The 22,255-nt window shown below is 34.6% G+C and overlaps 1 long non-coding RNA gene and 2 other non-coding genes across 3 annotated transcripts in view; 1 reads left to right on the forward strand and 2 right to left on the reverse strand.

Moving 5' to 3' along the window:
- Window positions 1-22,255, forward strand: part of LOC143679431 (uncharacterized) — a 42,087-nt gene that overhangs the window by 14,537 nt on the left and 5,295 nt on the right. The window lies entirely within an intron of this gene.
- On the reverse strand, window positions 3,985-4,091 carry LOC143681779 (U6 spliceosomal RNA). Its single transcript, XR_013174839.1, has one exon. It is a non-coding gene; the product is annotated as a U6 spliceosomal RNA (small nuclear RNA).
- LOC143681922 (U6 spliceosomal RNA) lies at window positions 4,366-4,469 on the reverse strand. The gene has a single exon (XR_013174963.1). It is a non-coding gene; the product is annotated as a U6 spliceosomal RNA (small nuclear RNA).

A 22,255-nucleotide genomic window follows, 5' to 3' on the forward strand; every position in this document is an offset into this window, starting at 1 on the left:
CAGGAAACTTTAAGGTTTGCCTATGTTGTCTCATGTATCAGGACTTCATTCCTTTTTATGGTTGAATAATATTCCATTGTATGTATATACCATGCTTTATTTATCCATTCATTGGCCAATAAACAACTTGGGTTACTTTCATCTTTTGACAGTTGTGAATAATGCCATTATGAACATTAGTGTGAAAATATCTGTTGAAGTCCCTCTTTACAAAATTTTTGGTAAATACCTAGTAAAGAATTGCTGAGTCATATGGAGTTCTATGTTTATCTTTCTGAGGAATCACCAAACTGTCTTCCACAGTGGCTGCAATGCTTTACATTGTCAGCAACAATGAATGAGTAATCTTTTTTTTTAGCCCATCTGTTAATACCTATTTATTATTGCTTTTTTCCTTCTTTTTTTATTAATTAAAAAAAATCAACTAACAAAACATTTAGAAATCATTCCATTCTACATATACAATCAGTAATTCTTAAATCATCACATAGTTGCATATTCATTTCTTAGTACATTTGCATCGATTTAGAAAAAGAAATAAAAAGACAATAGAAAAAGAAATAAAATGATAATAGAGAGAAAAAAAACTGTACCTCACATGTAGCTTCATTCAATGTTTTAACATAATTACATTACAATTAGGTAGTATTGTGCTGTCCATTTCTGAGTTTTTGTATCCAGTCCTGTTGCACAGTCTGTATCCCTTCAGCTCCAATTACCCATTATCTTACCCTATTTCTATCTCCTGATGGTCTCTGTTACCAATGACATATTCCAAGTTTATTCACTAATGTCGGTTCATATCAGTGAGATCATACAGTATTTGCCCTTTAGTTTTTGTCTAGTCTCACTCAGCATAATGTTCTCTAGGTCCATCCATGTTATTACATGCTTCATAAGTTTTGAATGAGTAATCTTATTTCTCCTCTCCAACACTTGTAATTCTCTGTTTCTTTTTTTTTTGCTTGTTTTAAATAGCAGCGATTCCAGTGAGTGTGAAATGGTATCTCACTGTGGTTTTGATTTGCTTTCCCTAATAGCTAGTGATGTTGAAAACCTTCTTATATACTTATTAACCATTTGTATATCCTTTTTGGAGCACAGTCTATTAAAATCTTTTGCCCATTTTAAAATTGGGTTTCCTTTTTATTGTTGAGTTGTAGTATTTTAAAAATATATTCTGGATATTAAACCCTTATCAGATATGTGGTTTCCAAATATTTTCTTTCATTGAGTCAGTTGTCTTTTCATTTCCATGATTAAGTCCTTTGATGTGCAAAAGTTTTAAATTTTGATGAAGTCCCATTTACCTATTTTTTCTTTTGTTGCTATTGTTTTAGGTGTAAAGTCTAAGAAACCATTGCCTTACATAAGATCCTAAAGATGCTTCCCATTTTTTGCTAGGAGTTTTATAGTACTGGCTCTTATATTTAGGTCTTTGATCCATTTTGAGTTAATGTTTGTATACGGCGTGAGACAGGAGTCCTCGCTCATTCTTTTGCATTTGGATATCCAGTCGTCCCAGGACCATCTGTTGAAGAGACTATTCTTTCTCAGTTAAGTAGAGTTGGCAGCCTTGTCAAAATCAGTTGACTACAAAATGAGGGTCTATTTCTGAACTCTCAGTTTAATTCCATCAGTCAATATATCTATCCTTGTTCCAGTATATTGCTGTTTTGACCACTGTAGCCTTGAGAAAATCTTAAAAGTCAGGAAATGTGAGTCTGCCAACTTTATTCTTCTTTTTTCAGTATGTTTTTGGCTATTCAGGCCTCCTTGTCCCTCCAAATAAATTTGATAATTGGCTCTTCCATTTATGCAAAGTAAGCTGTTAGAATTTTAATTGGATTGGGTTGAATCTGTAAATCAAATTGAATAGAATTCATCTTAATGGATTTAGTCTTTCAATTCATAAGCATGGAAAGTTCTTCAATTTATTTAGATTTTCAATTTCTAATTGAAATTGAATTTCTAATTTCTGTTAGCAAAGTTTTGTAGTTTTCTATGTTTGGAAATGCACTTATACATTGACATATTCTTGATCAAATTTATTACTGGATTTTTTATTCTTTTACTTGCTATTGTGCTTACTCATTCACATATTTTTTATTAAATTTAATCCTTGAATTTTTATTCTTTTAGTGATTGTTGTAAATGGATTATTTTCTTGATTTCGTCCCCAGATTGCTCATTACTAGCATATGGAAACATTACTGATTTTTGTGTGCTGATATTGTGTCCCACTACTTCACTGAATTTATTACTTCTGTGAGCTTTGTTGTAGATTTTTCAAGACTTTCTATTATAAGATAATGTCATCTTTAAATGAAAGCTTACTTCTTCCTTTCCAGTTTGGATGCTTTTATTTCTTTTTCTTGCTTAATAACTTAAGATAGAATTTCCATCACAATGGTGAATAACAGTGGTGACAGTAGGCATCCAGGTCTTTTCCAGAATTAGTGGGAAAGCTTTCAGTCTTTCACCATTGAGTATGATATTAGCAGTGGGTTTTTTATGAATACCCTTTATCATAGTGAGGAAGTTGCCTTTTTCTGAAGTGTTTTTATCAAGAAACATGCTGGCTTTTGTCAAACCCTTTTTCAGCATTGAAACGATCTTGTGTTTTTTCCCCCTTAGTTCTGTTATTGTGGTGTATTGTGTTAATTGATTTTCTTATGTTGAACTACTCTTGCATACTTGGAATTAATCCTACTTGATAATGGTGTATAATTTTTTTAATGTGTTCTTGGATTCTATTTGCAAGTATTTTGTTTAGGATTTCTGCATTTCTGTACCTAAGAGAAATTGGTCTTACTAATTTGTTGACATACAGTTGTTTAGAGTATCCCCTTGTGATCCTTCTCCTTTCTGTGGTGTCATTAATGCCCCCCTGTCATTTCTGATTTTATCAATTTTCATCCTTTCTCTCATTTTTTGTTAGTCTAGCTAAAGTTTTGTTAATTTTATTGATGTTTTTGAAGAAACAACTTCTGGTTTTGTTAATGCTCTCTCTCTTTTTTATTCTCAATTTCATTTATTTCTACTTTTGGGGGGTTTGGTTTGCTTTTTCTCTAATTCCTTCAGGTGTGCAGTTAGTTTTTGTGTTTTTTTTTGCATGTCTTTTTTAATGTAAGCATTTAGGGCTATGACTTACCCTCTGAGCACTGCCTTCTTTGATGCCCATAAATTTTAATATGTTGTGCACTTGTGTTCCTTCAAATCAAGATATTTGCTGATTTCCTTTGTCATTTCTTCTTTGGCCTATTGGTAATTTAAAAGTGTGTTATTTAACTTCCATATATTTGGGGATTTTCCATTTCTCTGCCTGTTATTGATTTCCAGTTTCAGTCTACTATGCTCAGAGGAGATGCTTTTTATGATTTCAGTCTTTCAAAATTTATTTTAAAAGACTTGTTTTGTGACCCAACATGTGATCTATGCCGGAGAACAATCCATGTGCACTTGGAATGATTGTGTTTCTTATTCTTTTGAGGTGCAATGTACTGTACATATCTAGGTCATTTGTCATATCATTCAAGTTCTCTGTTTCCTTACTGATTTTATGTCTAGAAATTCTACTGATCAATGACAATGGTCTATTGAAATGTCCAACTTATGTTGTAGATATATTTATGTCTGCCTTCAGTTTGCATTTGTTTCATGTGTTTGGGGCACTTTGTAATTACATGCATAAATATTTATGATTATTATTTTTCCTTGGTGAATCAACCCTATTATCAATATATAGTATCATTCTTTGTCTTTTGTAGCAGATTTTGACTTAACATGTATTTTCTCTGATATTAGTATAAATACCTCAGCTCTCTTTTGATAACTCTGCGTGGAATATCTTTTTCCATGCTTTTACTTTCAATTTCTTTATATCTTTGGGTTTAAGGTTAGTGTCTTGTAAACAGCATATAGTTGTATTATACTTTCTTATCCATTTTTCCAATCTGTGTCTTTTATTTATTTATTTATTCTTAAAATATGGAATGCATCATGAATTTGTGTGTCATCCTTGTGCAGGGCCCATGCTAATCTTCTCTGTATGGTTCCAATTTTAGTATATGTGCTGCCAAAGCAAGCACCCAATCTGTGTCTTTTGATTAAGGAGTTAATTCATTTACATTCAGTGTTATTACTGTAAAGGTAGTACTTAGCTCAGTCATTTTTTCCTGTGATTTTTGTCTCCCTTTCCTTTATTGCAGACTTCTTTTCTATACAGTTGACCTTTGGTGCTTTATTTGATCCCTTTCTTATTTCTAGTTCTGCATATTTTAAAATACACTCATTGCGGTTACTCTGGGGTTTTTATTAAACAACTCACATCCATAACCTAATAGCTTGATAAGATATTAACTTAAAAATATAGAACACTCTGAAAATTTGAGTGTAATCCTTGTGCTAGAGCTATGCTAATCTCAATGTCATTCCAATTTTATTATATGTGCTGCGAAAGTGAGCAGGTATATACTCTTCATGACATATCTTTCTGTGGAACCTCCATCCCTACCTATCGTCACTCGGCTGCATACCCATCCTGCATACCCATCCTTGGCCAGGTTTGTGCAGAAAAAAACATATACTTTTCATGACATATCTTTCTGCGGAACCTCTGTCCCTACCAATCATCATTGGGCTGCATACCCATCCTGCATACCAATCCTTGGCCAGGTTTGTGCAGAAGTATACATAACATGTGAATTGTGTCTTCAAAATATCTTCCAAACTGATTCATGGCTATCTGAAAGGCCGAAGTAAGAGGTTCCTTTTAATTAAAATGAATTCAAGAAAGATAATCAATTACAGCATATCTGTCTCTTACACCTTAATGTGAATGCTTTCTATAATACTTTTCCAAAAGAGTAAGATTAGATGGTTTCAAAATATAGTCATAGGGTAAAGAGGGTTAGGTAGAGCACAGTGGTCTCAGCTCAATCTTCTACCATTTCCATTTGAGTAAAGAGATGAGATGGGATCCTGACTGGGGGAATCAAATAGGAAAGTGTGTCCCACACTTATCCTCAATTTATGTGGAACCAGACAGTTACCATTCTGCTTTCCTGAAATTGTCTTGTTCTTCTTATTTTAGCAAATGTATTATAAGATAGTCAGTTGAGTGATTTCAGGATTAAACTAATATGATACATTCTCCCTCAAATGGAAACCATGAAAAACTGCTAGAAATACGAAGAGGAGTAGTATTCATGTTATTGCCAGATGTTCTCTTCGTTCAGTCCTCTTTTTATGTGGAGTGGCATCACTCTCTTTTCAGTGCCTGAAGTTAAAATCACTTTCAGACTTTAGATCTTCATAAGGTCTAGTATACATTCCGAATATAGTCTTGAATTCTACTAATATTTACCTTGCTTTTCACTGGGAAAGCTAGGCATCTTGCTTCAAATGTGCTTTTCTGGGAAAGAATGGAGAAGGAGGCAGAGAATTATATGTGAATACTGAAACTTCTTGACTATTGATACCTTGGAACATCCTGCTTTTTTTTTAGATCAATGTTATCTAAAAACATAAAATGCATATTAAGTTGTTGAAGTATAAGGATCTCAATTATTAATTCAAAGTACAGCTTTTAATCAAGGTCTCCAATGATATAGTGACTATTTGAAAAAAATTACACATAGCTTTATTTTGTTAGTTCCTGGTTGTTATGAATGTGATTTTGCCCATGTTTGGTCAAGTTGACAAGTTTCTAAGAATTCTTTGACATTCCAGTCTTTTTGCTTGTTAGGGTCTTGCCAAGTCACTGAGTACACAAGACTGCTCATGGCAAAGAATTTGTTTCAATATTTAGCATCATATTGTCAAATGGGCCAGAAAGACTAGCTGGATCATGCACAATACTTAACGATATTAGAACCAGCAGTGTAAGAAAACAAGAAAAACTGTTTGATTGGGTATGAGGCTATTAAACTGCTTCAGTTATGATTTGAGTAGGTCCTGAATGCAAGATTTCTGTGACCACAATAATGTTTCATTAAATTAATAAGAATTTATTTAGCTTACAGCCCTGCAGGTCAGTGATGAAGTCTTGGCCCAGCTGGGAAGTTCTTGTTTTGATTGGGCTCGCCACATGTCTGGTGGCTTCCTGGCTGTTGGATGGAGTAATAGAGCCACTGGGCTAACACATTCCTTATCCTCCTTCAAGATACACCAGGCATGTTCTTATGGCAAAGCTAGAGTAGTGAGAATAAACACAGGAGAATGCATGTGCATCTTAAGGTATAGACTCAGAACCAGCAAACCATCCACTCTCTACATTTTATTGATCAGAAAAAATCATGAAGCTAGCCTAAGATTCAAGTAATAAAGAAATAGAGTTAACCTCTTGATGGGAGAAGCTAAAAGAAGTGATGAATTGGGACCATTTATGCAATGAATCTACCACCAAGCCTTGAGGTAAGACTAAATAGCCCTGCCCCAGCTTCCATGTGGCTACATAACAATCCCAAAGATACTGAACTAGGATGATCCAGGCAAAAATGGCCCCAAAATGTGATGTTTGATCCCAGGATATGCTCAGCCCATGGTGCAGAAGGTATTACCTCTTTCAGACTTACAGTGGGGATAGATGAGAACCAGAGACTTATGTATATATTATCATGATATGAGTAATAAAGTATTTATTAAATATGTTAAAATTGAGAATTGTGAAAATGTATTGATTTTTTTCAAGGGACTTATTAAAGGGGAAAAAGCCTTGAAAATTTTGCTATTCTTTTTACTGGGTTTGTGATGCCAGTACACTTGATAGATTCATTTAAAAAATATTTATTGAGTACCTTTTATGTACCAAACCATGCTAGGCATGAGGTTAGTGAAATAAAGGAATAGGGAAAAGAACAGTCAGAAGCCTAAATTAGTTGTTGGATATTTCCAATCATCATATTCTGTTTTCCACTCCTCTTCACTTCTGTTAGCATATATTCTCACAGGGCTATCATGATTGGCTCAAGAATGAGCCAATGATTTGCCATGTAGTTTTCTAGTCAGAGCTGGTAGTAAATCCCTTGTCATCTCAGTCAAGGTCTCTTAGGATTCAGTTGTACAATTGTCAGCCTGTGATCTCTGCTTCAGAGCAGAGAAAGCTGTCTGCAGGAGGAAATAATGGAGCGTATACTCAGAATGAAGCAGAAAATAGAAATGACTGGAAGGAATACCTTGAGAAGCTTCATTTCTCTGGAGCCAAATGATTTTGAGACGAGGCTGACCTCTTGCTTTTGTGTTGATTGGTAGTTTCAGCAAAAACAATCCCCCTTTTTAATGGAGATAGTTTGAGTTGACTTTGAGCTGACTTTTACTTGCAAACCAAAAGTCCTTGACTAATAATTGGAACTAGCATTCAGTAAGCATATTTATATCTATCATAGATTGAACAAAAGAATATATTCTGATATGACAAAGCTTAGCAGAGTGCCTGCTATGTTATGATGATGATGATGATGATAAGAAGGCGAAAAACACCAACAATAACCTAGCTAACATCTATTAATTTTCTAATTTGTACCAGGCATTGTTCTAAATTATCTAGTATTTATATGAGTTCATTTTACCCTTATCATACCCCTTTGAGATGTGTGCTATTTTATTACAAATTTATAGATGATGAAATTGACACAGAAGTTAATTAACTTGCCCAAAGCCACATGACTATTAAGTGACAGAGGCTGAGTTTTAATAGTCTCTTTAATAGTCTCTCAAGAAATATAGTCTTAATATAGTCTCTCAAGAAATATAGTCCCTTTAATAGTCTCTCAAGAAATATTTGTTGATTATAAGTAAGAGCAAAAGAGCCAAGGAGACATAATTATACTGCAATGTGATAAATATAATATTTAATCTTCAAAACATCACTATAAAGAACATATTATTATCAACCTCATTTTAAAAAAGTGGAAATTGAGGTTTAGAGAGTTTAGCAGGTCCTCCTAGACCATCACACAGTTAAAAAGTGGAGGAGCTGGGATACAGCCAAACTTGCTCTAAAGTGCCTTTGGATACTTTTGCATTAGTTCCTAAGGAGGGGACTGCCTTTAAAGAGAACTTTGTAATATGTGTTTTCAGCAATTTATCCAGTTTTGGAGATATTCCCCTACAAGTTTTCTATAATGATTTAAGTTTAATGTTGCTAATGTACTTGACTATTACACATTCTTCTTGAATGTGTTGCTTGCATCTTTTTTGCAGGATCTTCTTCAAAATCAGAGCATTCGAACAAGATAATATACCTCCTTCCTATTTTAAGCAAGATCTCATAAAAATTCCTATAAAAAGGTTTTGAAAATTATTGTTATTGGACATATTTACCAGTACAGTGGAGTGCCTATGGCATTTCTCATCAGTGCAGTGATTATAAAGCTCTATTTGTAATAATATAATTATCCATCCCAAAATTGTTACTGGAAAAAAGGTGGTGGATTCTTTTGCCCTGTGTACTCAAATGACCAATTCTTGAGACACCAGGATTTTGAAGAGAGAAAGTTTATTGCTAGGCACAAAGCAGGTGAGCAAATGGCCAATCAACCCAAAATCTGTCTCCCTGAACTGCAGTGATTCTGACAGTTTTATAGTATCAAAAGATGGGCAGGTTTTGGATAATGAGCTCAATGGCTCCAGAGATTAATTAGAAGTGATCTAATTATTGAGCCTGCACAGACTGGTTACATGCTTAGCCACAGAACATATGTTAGAAAATGGAGGTCTTAATATGATGAGGGACATGATTTTTAGTATTATAATGAGTTATAGGTGACTTATAGATTAAAATTTAAGCTACTGCACATGTCAGGTGGGCCCATTTTAGTTAGATCAAGCTTTGATTATCAAGATGACTTTGGACTTGGGGTGGGTTAGATCTGGACTGACCAAGACCCTTCATTAATAAACATTAGGAGTTGTCTTTAGTGATAATAAGACTCCAAAGTTGAGAAAAATGGATAAAATGTTTACACGTGAGGTTCAGTCACAAGGTTTTTACAATCACAAGAGTATAAGATAAAGACTATACAATCATTTTCAGAGAACAAGGCAATTGGATTACAGTTCAGAGATTTCAGGTATTTCCTTCTGTCTACTCCAGTATATGAGATAGCAAAAAGGAATATCTATATAATGACTCAGCAACCATAATCATCCCTTAAATCCTAATTTCTTAGTAACAAATGTTCCTCTTCCCAGAAAGTACATATATGTCCTTGGAACCTCTCTTGGTTCCAAGGACATAAATCTATATAGAAAAAAGGGCACCTTAGAAAGCAAAAACCATCAACCAGCTATTTACTCAGTTGATCATGCTTGCTAGCTGTTATTCTTTTCATCAACACATATAATTTTCTTCTGGATTAATGCTATATGAAGGATCAAGAGCGTATCTGTATAGATGGCTTATTTTGACTATCCATTCTTCAGTTCTTCTTTAGCTTAGGTATTTGTGTATTGATTTTACATCAGTTCATTAAGTTATTTGGTGAATTCTATCACTGCAGTGCTCTTTGAACATAAAACGCTATGGCATTTAATAAATATTTCATTTCTACTTTAACTTGCAACCAATATTTATTTTTGCCTTTAACAATGCTATTACAGATTGCAGCTTGTATTTCTGATTTTCCCCCCAAATATATATTTGAAATTAAATCAGTGCTCTGTTTTCAAAGCTTATACCATCCAACTCTGACATTTGAATCTTTGCAAAAATGTGTTTTTAGAAATATGTCCAGTTCTTTTTAGTCAACTTCCATAACCTAATCCCTACATGGGCAATCACTGACTTCTTTGCACATTTTCTTGTTTATAACTCTGCAGATTGTTTTTATTTAAATGGTTTTGTGGTTTGTTCTTTTATATCAAATGAGATAAATATGTAAATATGCTCTAAACATATTTAGATAAAGATGTAAATATACTCTGGAATGCATTGATTATCTAAGGATCCTTGTTTTCCTTTTCAGGAAAAGGAGATTTAAATGGATACTAGTTAGCACCAGATAGAGCTTTTTCTTCTTCCCCCTTTTGATTGCTTCATTTCCCTCTTTTCCCTTTTCAGCATTACATTCTCTATTCTCAGGAGTTTCTGTTTATCTGTTATTTTCAAATCTATAATTGGTATAATTTGGACATCCAGGTTTTTGCTACTTTTTGATTCTTTCCGTATTTGCTCCTCTTATCGTCCCACATCCAGATCTTTAGTGTCAACATTTTATTCAGATTTACTTTCTCATACCCAATCTTTTTCTGTCATTACAGCAGGGCTTTTCTTGCCTTTTTCTCTTCCTTAGGTATTTTTCTACAGATTCATGGTGTTATGTCTTTGAAATGCAAAGTAAATATTCTCATTATATATAAAGAGCTAAAGGACAGTGACCCAGTAGGTCATAGTTAATAACAGGTCCTGTTCGGAGGTCAGAGTCCAAGTCCAACTTTCTTTCCAAGGCTTTCCCATCAACTGCAGTCTCCTCCTCAATGAAAGAATGAACCATGGTATTTTGAGCCCCAAATTTAACTTATTTTTCACTTATATAAATTCATAACAGTAATCTCCAACCTCATATTTAGTAAGATGTCAAATTTTGTTTATAAGACGTCCCATTTATTTCCCTCATAATACTTATCTGAAAAAGGCGAAAGAAGCCAAAATGCACTGAGTTATGTCTGCTTATCTTATTAAATGTCTCCAAATTAGTCAGGTGATTTATATAACCTCAATCATCAAAAAAGCAATCATCCTAAGAAAAAAACTGCTCTTCAATTTGATGGGCCTTTGTCCTTTCACTGATAAAACAGTTCTTTTTTCTATAATCATCCATGCTGAAGAAATCTTAAAGACTTATCACAGGACTCTGATGGAATTTGAAACCGTATGATATGTTTATTAAACCTCAGCAAAGTTTAAAAATAATTCAGTGTGATTCATAAAACTGCATTAAGGAAAGAGTATATGACTATATTAGGTATTGGGCTCACTGAATAGCATTCATGTATAACTATTTTCATTTAAGAAGGAGTTATAACATCTATGTATGCAGATACATTCTGAACCGGGGTCATTTGAAGTAATATTTTCCTCTTTTTAAAGAATAGAATTCCACATGAAATCACGGGAACAAAGGAATTCACTTGCAATGTTAGGTAATAAATACCTTAATTTATTCCTGTTATTTGATTCCCAGAAACTCCATAAACTGTCTTGATAAAATGAAATGACAGATCACCCCTGTTTGGGGAGTTGGTTTACTTATTTTAAGTGAAATATGTGATTCATTCTTTTCTCTTGAGCCACTGCAAGAAAAACATGCCTGCCAATATATGGGAGGAATCTTCTTAAAACTAATTTTAGTTTTTATTTGATTTAACCAAAATGTCAAATGATTTCTTCGACTCAATGGAATTCATAGCCATTGAAGAAAGCTTTCCTGCCAGAAGCCCAAGTGGTTGCTTTCTTTATTTCCACAGCACCTTCAGCAGCTGCTCGTTTCTCCTTTTCTGAGGCATTATAGCACCAACGTGCTTAACTTGGTTCGAGTACAAAAATTAAATGGTTTTACCAATCTAAATAATTTCTGGAATAGTGTGTCTGCACATCACTTTTCAGTGATCTTAGTACAATTTCAAATAACAAAATCATACATTCTATGTAACTGTTGAGGTCCTCAGTGTTTTCTGGCAAAGAAGAATGACTGTGGGCTTTTGAAAAGAACAGACGTGTGTTTAAATCCCTTCTATAGCATTTACAGTCTAGATAGGTTTAGGCAGGATACTTAATCCTTTGACAGCTTGATTTCATTACGTATGAAATAGGAATAATATAATCCATTTTGCAAAGTTTTTGTAAGGTTTTGGGGATCAGGAGGATAAAATGTCATGCGCAGAGTAGGTATTCATTAAATTGTACCTCTTGCTATTATAGAGATTATTTTTCAAGGCACAGAGCTTCCCTTAAGGCCCCAGTCTTAAGAAAGACAGTTTTATTTAGTCCCACATTCCCCCCTTTTTATCTTTTCAAGCCCAAAGATCCCTGCAGTTAATAACTTGCTTGTTTCTTGCTTTTTTTAAAAATTTTTTTGTTTGAATTATATTCACCCTTACTGAACAGTTAAATAATATAAACTTCATACAGAGAACTCCAATATATCCCTAAACCTCTATATACCCAGATCTTCCAATTTTAACTTTTTTTTTTTTTTTACCACATTTGCCGTATCATTCTATCTATCCATTTTTTTCTATCTATCTATCTATCTATCCATTCATTTTCTAAAGACTTGAATGTGGGTTGTTTACATCATGCTTCTTGAACACTTAATACTGTCATGTACATTTCCTAAGAACAAGGATATTCAATTACATAACCATTTTGTGATTAACAAGTTTGAGGATACACGCTGATTTTTTTCATATTTCTCAAAAATGTCCCATTGAGGTATAATCTAGGAATGCCTAGAGTGTATAATAATAGTTACTAAATGTACAAATTTTAAAAATGTTTGTGCATGAGGAAGAACAAAGGAATTGCATTACTGCAGGGTACTGAAAATAGATGGTAATTAATATTCTAAAATTTCACCGTATGTGTGAGACTAAAGCAAAAAAATGTTTATTTGGTACAAAATTTGTATTTTGACTAGTGTATTTCCTAATATAACTTATGTAGATGGCTTGGTTGAACACCATGAGTGCTTAGAATCTTGGGTAGGACATGAGATTTTTGTTGGTTTGTCCAGAGTGATGCCCGATGAATCCTGGAGCAATTCGATCAGTGAGTGGAAAAGTATTTGCAGAGTCCCCTTTGGGGAATGGTGAGAATGGGGAGAGATTCAACTTCCCCAGGTTGAATTCTTGATATTCTCACAAGCAGTGCAGACAACCAAAGCTATAGGCTGAGCCCCCAGTCTTGGGGTTTGTTCATATGAAACTTAACCCCACAAAGGATAGGTCAAGTCTACTTAAAATTAGGCCTAAGAGTCACCCCCAAGAGAACCTCTTTTGTGCTCAGATGTGGCCTCTATCTCCAGCCAACACAACAAGCAAACTCAGCACCCTCCCCCAGGGGTGTGGACCTTCCTGGTAACGTGGGACAGAAATCCTGGAATGAGCTGAGACTCAGCATCAAGGGATTGTGAAAAACCCTAGAATGAGCTGAGACTCAGCATCAAGGGATTGAGAAAACCTTCTCGACCAAAAGGGGAAAGAGTGAAATGAGACAAAGTGTCAATGGCTGAGAGATTCCAAACAGAGTCAATATGTTATCCTGGAGGTTACACATTAAGTAGATATCACTTTGTTATTCAAGATGTAGTGGAGAAGCTGGAGGGAACTGCCTGAAAATGTAGAACTGTTTTCCAGTAGCCATGTTTCTTAATGATGATTGAATAATGATATAGTTTTCACAATGTGACTATGTGATTGTGAAAACCTTGTGACTGATGCTCCTTTTATCTACCATGTCAACAGACTAGTAGAATATATGGAATAAAAATAAATAATAGGGGGAATAAATGTTAAAATAAATTTAGTTTGAAATTCCAGTGATAAATGAAAGCAAAGGGTAAGGGGTATGGTATGTATAATCTTTTTTTTTTCTGTTATCGTTTAATTTCTTTTTCTGTTGTCTTTTTATTTCTTTTTCTGAATTGATGCAAATGTTCTAAGAAATGATGAATATGCAACTATGTGATGATATTGAGAATTACTGATTATATATGTAGACCGGAATGATACTTTAATGTTTTTGTTCGTTTGTGATTAATTTTTTTAATTAATAAATAAAATTTAAAAAATAAAAAAAAAGTCCCATTGAGACTTTTTCTCTTCCCTTACTAGATCTTATCCAGGATTATGTATTGTATTTAATTGCCATTATCACTTTAGTTGCTCTTTCCTTTTTTTGTTGTGGGAACATATATACAACCTAAACAGTCCCAGTTTTTCCATTTCAACCATTCTCAGGCCTGTCATTCAATAGGATTAATCACATTCACAGTATTGCAGTACATTCTCAAAAACAAACTCTACACACATTTTGCATTCATCCCCCATCCCCCTTGTCCTCTGATCCTGGGTAACTGTATTCTATCTTCTGTCTCTATGAACTTGTATATTCTCCCATATTTTCTCAGTAGTTACCATGAGGCTTAACTTTCACATCTTAAATTTTTAACAATCTAGTTTGCTTTGACAGAAATTTAACTCAATAGTACACACAAATTATGTTCTATACCTTTCCAATCCCCACCTTTATGTAGTTATTGTCACAAATTACATGTTTATATATTATGAGTTCAAAACCACTGATTCATTATTACATTCATGCATTTGCCTTTTACATCCTGTAGGAATTAGAGAGTGGAGTGACTAATCAATAATACAATAGTATTGGCATTTATGTTTACCCATGTTGTTACCCTTACAGGAGATCTTATTTCTTTATGTGGCTTTGATCTGTTGTCTATTGTCTTTTCCGTTCCACAGTAAGAACTTTTTTTAGCATCTCTTATAGATCCAGTCTAGTGGTAATTAACTCCCTCAGCTTTTGTTTATCTAGGGATGTCTTAATCTCTCCCTCATTTTTTTTTTATTTTTAAAAAAAATTTTTTTTTATTAATTAACGGAAAAAAAGAAATTAACCCAACATTTAGAAATCATACCATTTTACATATGCAATCAGTAATTCTTAACATCATCATCATATAGATGCATGATCCTTGTTTCTTAGTACATTTGCATCGGTTTAGAAGAACTAGCAACACAACCGAAAAAGATATAGAATGTTAATATAGAGAAAAAAATAAAAGTAATAATAGTAAAAAACAAAACAAAACAAAACAAAACAAAAGCCTATAGCTCAGATGCAGCTTCATTCAGTGTTTTAACATGATTACTTTACAATTAGGTATTATTGTGCTGTCCATTTTTGAGTTTTTGTATCTAGTCCTGTTGCACAGTACAATTGCAACTAAAAGAATGAAATACCTAGGAATAAATTTAACTAAAGAGACAAAAAACATATATAAAGAAAACTACAAAAAACTGGTAAAAGAAATCACAGAAGACCTAAATAGATGGAAGGGCATACCGTGTTCATGGATTGGAAGACTAAATATAGTTAAGAGTTCAATCCTACCTAAATTGATTTACAGATTCAATGCAATACCAATCAAAATCCCAACAACTTATTTTTCAGAAATAGAAAAACCAATAAGCAAATTTATCTGGAAGGGCAGGGTGCCCCGAATTGCTGAAAACATCTTGAGGAAAAAAAACGAAGCCGGAGGTCTTGCGCTGCCTGACTTTAAGGCATATTATGAAGCCACAGTGGTCAAAACAGCATGATATTGGCATAAAGATAGATATATCGACCAATGGAATTGAATAGAGTGCTCAGATATAGTCCCTCATTTTTAAAAAGCAGTTTTAATATACGTAGATTTCTTGGTTTGCAATTTATGTTGGCTTTCAGTACTTCAAAAATGCCGTTCCACTGACTTCTTGCTTCCATGGTTTCTAATGATAAATCAGTGTTTACTCTTATTGAGGCTCCTTTGCATGTGACACTTGACTTCTGTCTTGTAGCTTTTCAAGTTCTCTCTTTACCTTTGGCACTTGAGACTTATGTAGTTCCTAAGTTTATCCTATTTGGAATTCATTGAACAATTTGGATATGTGTATTTATGTCTTTCATCAAATTTGGAAAAGTTTCAACCATTATTTTTGTGGATATTCTCTCTGCCCCTTTCTTTCTTTCTTCTTCTGAAATGCTCATTATACAGGTATTAGTGTGCTTGGTGGTATGAAAGTTCTTCAGGCTCTTTTCCTTTTCTTAATTGCTTCTTCTTTCTGCTCCTCACACTAGATGATATCAACTGTCATATGTTCAAGTTCACCGAATCTTCCTTCTTCCAGCTCAAATCTGTTGTTGAACCTCTCTAAGGCATTTTAAATTTCTTAATGTTTTCTTCAGTTCTATTTTATTCCTTTTCATAATTTTCATCTCTCTATTGATACTCTTTCTGAGATGTGCTCTTTTGCTACACCATTTTTCCTTATCTCCCCTTCCTAAGCACCTTCCTCACCCCTCCAAACTTACACCATTTCTATTCTCCCACCTTATGCTGACTTTACTTGCAACAACATTGTGCAACAACATTGTGCAACAACACTGCACTTAATGGCTGTGATTAGGTAAGTTACACAACCTCTCTGCTTCTGTTCCCTCAACTTTTAAGTGGTGCTTGCCAGTAGCCTCTACTTTTGGGTTTGTGGGGAAGATTAAATTGCATTAGATGTATAAAGTATCTTGTATACTGCCTGGCACAAAGTTGGTTTATGATAAAGGTAGTTATTACCATTACGCAACTCAGATAGAATAGGCCATGAGTTCCATGGTGAAGAAAGAGAAGTGGAGGATAGGGCAGGAAGATGTAGGACAATGCATCTTTAATAGATAAATGTAGGCAACAAATCACAGTTGAGATAGAAACTACTTTTATATTTCAGAAGAGTATGTATTGATACACACAACCAAAGATCAAACCACAAGAGATATATCCGTATGGTTAAAGAGAAGTTATGGCAAGAAGCAACACTAGAGATGGTTTGTAGAGATTGAGAATGGCTAAGAGAAACAGAAAAATGCTTCATTCAAGTAATGCAGATGGGGTTAGAGCCAGGGTTTAAATCACCGGCAAAGACCAGCTTGAAAACAGAACTGTCAGTCCTCCAAAATTTGATAGCCAGCATTTAAAGAACCACACACTTTCGGAGAGGAGCTTATTGCCCTCTGCCTTGGTCATTGTGTACAATTAGTAAGGATATATTTGACTGTTATGTGTAGGGATCAACCAGCTTTTTGTGGATTACACAGCTATTAAGGGAATCAGAATTTGATTGCAGAACTTCTGAACACTAGTTGCTCAGAATCACAGACTTTTACTACATCTCAGTTTCCTGGAGTGCATACAATCTAAGAAATCTTAAGGGAAAAAAACATATTTGAGATAGATTTTGAATGGTATTCTTAGCAAAGTCCCACAAAATGAGAAGCCAGAATATTTAGGGAAGTTAGTGAATTCTACATATCTGGGACGGAGGGTTCTGAGTGCAGACACAAAGTGGGGATGATAATGGAAAATAAACTTTGAAAAAAGTGTAGTTTGGAGTCTCTGAGCTAAAAAACATAAACGTTGTCTTTGAGTCCTGGAGTTATTGGGGAGATAATTTCAATAGTTTAAGTAAGAACGATATGACTAGATTTGTGTTTCAACATACAGTGAATGAATTGGAAGGAAGTTAAAGTTGGTATATCAATTAGAAAATGTTTAATAAGTGATAAGAAATGCCAAGAAGTCAAATTTAGGAGGTGTTAGTGATTTTGGAAAGGAAGGCATAGATTTGCCATATATTAAGAGTGTACAATGTAGGGAAAAATGAGTGAGAGGGGGAAGTCAAGAAGGATTTTTGTCTTGAGTGATTGGGTAGACCCTGGTGTCATTAAATGAGATAAGCAGAAAAGGGGGAATAGCTTTTACCAAGAGATTCTCCAGTTGGCTTAACATTCTGCTTTTGGCAGATCATGTGTATCTTGCTAGAGCTTAGCCTACTACGTATATTTCTAGGAAAAATCCAGTTAATGGCCTTCTCAATTTGTGTAGTTGAGGGACACTGAAAGATTTTATTGAATAGAGAATGCAGTTGCCTTTATAATCCTCTCGCCCTTTGATTACATATTCTCCAAATCACTGATTATCTTTCTAAATATAAAGGGTTGATGAACTAAAGCATATTTGGCTCAAATTCATAGCAGGAAAATAGATAATTTTTTTCTAATATTGAAGATGATACCTTCATTTAAAAATTATGTTAATCAAACAAATAGGTCATTCCAGCAGCTTATGCAATATCTGTTGGTATTGTTTCATCTACATAGTCCATAAGTTCTATTAAAAAAGGCAAATGACACCATCTGCCATGATATGCTCAGTAAAATGAATTATTTTTGAGGTGTTGAAATGGATACTCATTTAACTTTGTTATTTTATATGTTTATGATTAAACATAATAGAGTAAAAAGAAATAAAACTCTTTATGACTTTTTCCTAAAGTCTAAAGTAGCATGATATCAAACTTAATACTCTAACTGCAAACTAACAAGAGATGCCTTTATAATTACTTCAATGTTTGTAAGGTTATGACTCATGAACAAGTTACTTTCATGGTTGAGTTGCATTTATAACAAGACAGGGTGTGAATTTTAAAAATGGATCAACAAGATGGGACAGATTTAGGTGTGGACATATTTACGTAATGTGTTTAAATATGGGTATGGAGAAGGAGAAAAACAAATACCTACTTTGACATGTTCAATACTTCAAGAAGAATTTGTACACTGCTGTATTAATAAACATTTATGGAGTTGAATAAAATTGGCAGTAGGTAGGATCCTGACAAAGAACCCTTAAGTATAACAAGTTGAAAGCCTGTGACACCTTAAACCCTAAGAAAATATGGAATAATACCCCTTGCAAATCCTTCATTTACAACACATGGAATGAAAGCTTATTCCAAATGACAGGGTAGTCAATAGTGGCAAATGAAATTAAACCAATGATGATAGTGTAAATTGGTGAAAAAAGGAAGTAGTCACACAGCCCAAGAAATTAAAATGGAATATTATTACTGTGTTTCATACCTTATAATATACCATGCCCTCCGGTGATGTTCTAGCTCCTTCTGGCCATCAGTAGTGATGAAGTTTGTCCTGTGCTATGTCGATTTGCCTGTTTACAAATGTAGCTGTGTTATTGTTAGGGATTTTACCTTAGTTTGAGTGCTTTACCCCTAGACTAGACTTTAAGAACAGATACTATGCCTAAAGCTGCTCTTCATAGGCTTTTTCAAGGGTCGACAACGTTTTCAAAAAAAAAAGTCTTCCTAGAACATTTAGCAAGAGTCAAAAGCTGAATCTTCTCTGTTTCTCAAACCATACTTACCAACTGTGCCCACGGGTAAGGCCAGCCGAGTTATGGGTCGTCTCATGAGCAAGTTCAGAATTGTACAGTAAATAGTATGTTATGAATTACAATTTATATTACAATGAAATTGACCTTATTAAGAGATTAACTATAGGACAAAGGATAACTCCTAGAGGATTAGGAACTCTCTTTTAAAATATACCTCTAAGGAGAAGCCTAGAGAAAGCCTAGAGAAAGAAATAGCTAACTAAGAAGATATTTAGGCAGTTGAGGAGGCGGATGGTAGAATATAGGGAGATTATGTAATAAGGGAAAAGAGCTCAGGAGCAACATAGACATATATCCCAGTACCCCTTTCTAACTTTCTCTCCCCTTATGTCTCTGTTTTCCCTCTCTTTCCATCTCTCTCTCTATGCCACGTACACACACATCTATATAGAAGTATATTGTATACATATGTATGTGTGCGTGTGTATACACACACACACACACATATACACACGTTTGGATTTAGCATTTTTACATGGTCTAATTCAAATAGACACCTGCACTATTTTCTATGTTTATTGTCTTTCTTGGAATTCTCTGTCACCAAAAATCAGGAGGCTAGATCAAATTGTTTGTCACTTGTTCAATCCTTGATTAAGAATTTTCAGGATTCCAACTCTACAAGTAGGTAATTGACAGCATCATTTTGGAACTTTTATAGAAAACGACTTCTTCTCCAAAATACTTTGCAAATGATGTGAAGGCTCTTGTTCTGTGTTTGCTGGCAACCTCTGAGCTCCATCATTCTTATACTGTTCCCAAAGACAATGATGCTTCCTTTCCCCTTTGGCCCTTAGTTATTTCTCTTAGCGTTTAGAAAGGGCAGCTAATACCAGTATACTCACATGCAGAACACAAGCTTATTTTAAGGACTAATTCTGTAGTAAAGTTCCTCAGAATCCTAGAGATTGTCCACCAGTATACATTTTCTTGTTGACTGCAGAGCACTATCCTAATTATCCGTTAGGTTTTCTTTGAAGGCAATGATCGTACTACTTAGACATATTCTTTTTAAGTTCTTTTATATCCCAAAATATCTTCAAAAGTTTTCCCCGGTAAAGCTGTGTGAACTGAAAGTATCCAAACTCAGATACCTATGATACCTGGTAAGAGTCCTGATAGACTTTTCATACGTCTCTACCATAAATCTGTGAAGCATGTTGGACATTACTTTTTCTATCATATCTGTATATCTAGTCCTGCTCATTCCAACTGCTTAGCAATCTCTTGAATCTTCTCTCTGTCGCAAGCACATCATCCTAGTTGGGCCAGCCTTCTCTCACTTAGATGTTGTAAAAACATTTTCTATTTTCCCACATCTGCCTTTGAACCCCTCTCCAATTCATTCTTCATATAATAGCTGAGATAACCCTATAAAAGGACAGAGCTCATTATATTCTTTACCCTTCTGTGAATGCTGATTGCTAAGTTAAATCCTAAACCATGAATGCTGCTGGCCCATAAGACCCTGTCTAGTCTGGAGCCTGCCTGAAAAAGTAATATCCTCTCTTGTCATACTTTCCCTTAAGTTGGGACCTCTGGGCTTCTTCCAATATTTTTCTCTCATCCCAGGACCTTCATACAGCTTTCCCTTCTTTGGAGAATAATTTTCTGCACCCCTCCATCTATTTTTGCCCAGATAATTCTGATTGATCCTTCACATTTTAACTTAAATATCCCCCCCCCCTTTTTTTTGTATGTTGTATGGTGGGGTGGTGGGGTGGTGGTGGTGTTACATTTCATTCTTTTTCCATGTGAGTATCCTATTATTGCAATATCATTTGTTGAATTTTTGTATGCTATTTATTTGCTTGTTTGCTTTATTTTGGGGAAGTGCATGGGCCAGGAATCAAACCTGGGTCTCCCGCATGGCAGGTGAGGATTCTACCACTGAACTACTCCTGCACCCCAAGTATCCCTTTTTTAGGGAATCATTCACCTACCCCAGTTCTCACCTGAATAAGAAAGTGTTCCAACCTAGCTCTTGAAGGGCTTGGGTTGGTGCAGCCCCAAGACCAAAGAAAGCGCTAAGCACACAGTCAGACATATGTTTTATTAAGACTTATGAGCAGGAGAGTTTCTCCAGTGGCTGCTGTCCAGAAAAATGAAAATAGCACTCTGCAAAGGCAGGAATGCACGGGACAGCTTATGAGGACTTAGGACAAAGACATTCCATAAGGTACGAGAACAGAGTTTCAGCAAGATCTCATGACACAAGGGTCTGGTGATTTGTTATTAACAATGATCAGGGGAGAGGAGTTTTAATGCTTTACAAGATAAGTGGTTTACAATACCATCTGTACATTCTTCCCTGCCTGAGCAGGTCTGTTGACCTTTAACTTTTGTCCCAGTCATGTAAGGGGCTAAGTGGAGTATCTTACTCACTATGGAGGAGGAACCTGGGTCCTGGGTCTTCACAGTAAGATGACCAATTTTTCATTCTCAGCACACTATATTTCATTAATCAGTCATCAGCGTCATTAATTGCTTTATTTTTACCTTCTCCTTTAGACTTTAGGCTCCAAATGAGCAGAGACTGTATCTTAATCTTTTTACTTGAACCTGCTGTATTTTCTATACATTGCATGGAGCTCAGTAAATATTTACCTATCACTTGGTAGGTATCTCTGGAAATGCATGCATAGACCTTAGTTCATAAGGTAAATTAGAACATTAATTCTAATAACATTCCTGATTATACATTATACTTTATACTGATTAATGAAATATGAACAAAAATAGGGCTGGCTTTCTAAGTCATAGAACAGTATATCAGCTCTTGAGGCTTTAAATGGCTTTACAGCAGAATAACTGTGTTGGAGGCAACCACCCAGGAGGAAGTGAAATGGAGGTCAGCCACTCATAGCTTCAAAGGAGAGTTGACAGTGATCACTCCTAAAAGACACAAGAGCACAATATATATTACAATAGTAAAACACGTGAATTTGTCACAACCAAAGTTGTTAACAGAAAAGTTTTCAGATTACTCTATTGTCTCCTGGATTTTTCTTCCTTTAGTTAGAAAAGAATTGCTATCAGTCTGCTTTTCAAAAAATAATACAATAGCAGGGGTGAGAATGAATTGAGATAGAAGAATTTAAGTGTATGAAGGAACAATAGGGATTATTAGTTATCTGTTGACCTTGTTTTATACTTAAGGCTCAGACAGGGGAAATAACTTCTTCTCAGGTCACACCATTATTGTTAAACCTGGGACTACAGAT

Source organism: Tamandua tetradactyla, chromosome 4 (assembly GCF_023851605.1).
Source record: "Tamandua tetradactyla isolate mTamTet1 chromosome 4, mTamTet1.pri, whole genome shotgun sequence".
Taxonomy (NCBI): domain Eukaryota; kingdom Metazoa; phylum Chordata; class Mammalia; order Pilosa; family Myrmecophagidae; genus Tamandua; species Tamandua tetradactyla.